Here is a 2,046-nt window from a genome sequence, read left to right on the forward strand (position 1 = left end):
TGCAGTTCATGTATAGTTCATACAAATTATATGTAAGAATCTGCTACATTATACTTTAAAGCATATATAATACATTTTGTATTCATCTTTTATGTCATCCAAAGATATTCAGAAATCCTTTATTCAGGATATATATTCAAGCCAATTCCATGGCCTGAACCCTAAAAATGTGAAAATGTTATTAGCTTCCTATCACAAATTTAGAATTCTTTCTGACAATAATCACCAATTCTTGTAGCTCTCATAGTTCATAGTAAGCATTCATTTCTCATTTTTTCTTTTTTTTTAAAAAGGGGGTATACTAATTATACCTTTTAAAGCATATGTAATATACATTGTATGCATATTTAATGTCATTCAAAGGTAAACGCTTTATACAGCATCCTAAGGCCTGAAACATGAAAGTTATGAACATTGAGACCACAATAAAATAGCCCATAATAAGCTTTGAAGAGGTCGGCAACCACAGGAAGGAAAGACAAAGCAGTTTTGAGGATGGAAAAACATTCGTGAACAGGTCATAAAGGGATATTTAGGCTGAGACCAGATTAAAGTTAGGAAAAGCAAATGGAAAAAAGCAGAGGGGCCCTCTGTTCCCATTGCAATAGCCAAGTTGACACGCTACAAGCATCAATCTGTTCCAGTGGCCAGCGAGAAACCACAGCAAGACTAAGACAGAGAAAAGAAAGAACTAAATAAAATGTAGTGTGGAGTTGCTCACTCGTTAGACAAGAACTGCTAGATCATACAGAACTCCCTAAACTTTGTCACAGAATGCACTGCCTTGATGGAAGGGTATAGTTTTCCCTCTTGGGTCCTACTAAACAGTAGCTTCAAGTACTGATAAGCAGTCCTGCCTGAGTACCCAGTGAATCCCCATGGGCCACTGTTACTATATCATCAAAGGAGAAGCCAGGAGAAAGCAGGGGATACAGGACACAGGACGTTGGTAAGAGTGATTTAAAGTGACTAAAATCTGCTCAGAACTGGTACCCACAGCAGTGGCTGGAATAAGATTTCAAGTGGCTTAAAAATAGATCCGGAGCTCTTGTCTCTAGCTGCATATGTATCAAAAGATGGCCTAGTCGGCCATCACTGCAAAGAGAGGCCCATTGGACTTGCAAACTTTATATGCCCCAGTACAGGGGAATCCTAGGGCCAAAAAGGGGAAGTGGGTGGGTAGGGGACTGGGGGGGTGGGTATGGGGACTTTTGGGATAGCATTGAAAATGTAAACGAGGAAAATACCTAATAAAAAAATAAATTAAAAAAAATAGATCAGGAACCTGCCTCTAGAGGTTTTACAGGTGTGGTGCTGTGCTGCAAGTATACCAGTAGGTGGCAGAGAGGAAAGATGCTATGACTACCTTCAGTGTTCTGCCCTGTGAGCATATGAATTATTAGTAGCCTAACACTCCGAAAAAGGTGAGCCCAAGATGACCACCAGTCCAACACCACACAAGCTTGCAGGGGATAGGGGGAGCCATACCCAAGATGACCTCTACCTGGTGCCATAATTCAAGGGTGGGGGGTTGTACTCCTGAAAACACTCCTGAGATGACCACAGACACTCAGAGGCCACAGGTGCCACTAAAAGGAGCAAGTGAGTGGTAATGGAAGAGAAAAAGAAACAGAAAGATGTGGGCACAATGAAGAGAGGCAGAACTGCAGACTTGTGAGTAGTGAGGAATAGCCTGATGTGAGTAGCCAGCAATGCCATCTGGGACCATGGTTGGGTCTTGGCCTATGCTGCCACCAGAGATCATGTCTGGGTCCATCCCTGTAGCAGCAGAGATATGTTACCACCAAAGGCCAGACAAATGTCCCTGGTTTGGGGATATGTTGATGTCTGAGGACTGTGCAGAACTGGTCCCACCCCTTGCCTGGGCATCTTGGGAGAGCTAGCCCAGGAACGTGACAGCAAGAAAGCTGATCCTACTCCTAGCCAGCTGCAGTACTATGGAGAGAGGGCCCCTGCACAGTGCAGGAGTTGTGTGTGAGCTGCTCCAGAGGGTTGGAGCATGGGAGAGCTGGCCCTGCCTCTTCT

At 43.7% G+C, this 2,046-nt stretch overlaps 1 non-coding gene across 1 annotated transcript; it reads left to right on the plus strand.

Annotated features, from left to right (window-relative positions):
* Positions 1–1,284: 1,284 nt before the first annotated feature.
* Positions 1,285–1,415, plus strand: LOC115031653 (small nucleolar RNA SNORA17). The gene has a single exon (XR_003837321.1). It is a non-coding gene; the product is annotated as a small nucleolar RNA SNORA17 (small nucleolar RNA).
* The last annotated feature ends 631 nt before the right edge of the window (positions 1,416–2,046 follow it).

Source organism: Mus caroli, unplaced genomic scaffold (genome assembly GCF_978045245.1).
Source record: "Mus caroli unplaced genomic scaffold, Mus_caroli_1 scaffold_8, whole genome shotgun sequence".
Lineage (NCBI taxonomy): Eukaryota > Metazoa > Chordata > Mammalia > Rodentia > Muridae > Mus > Mus caroli.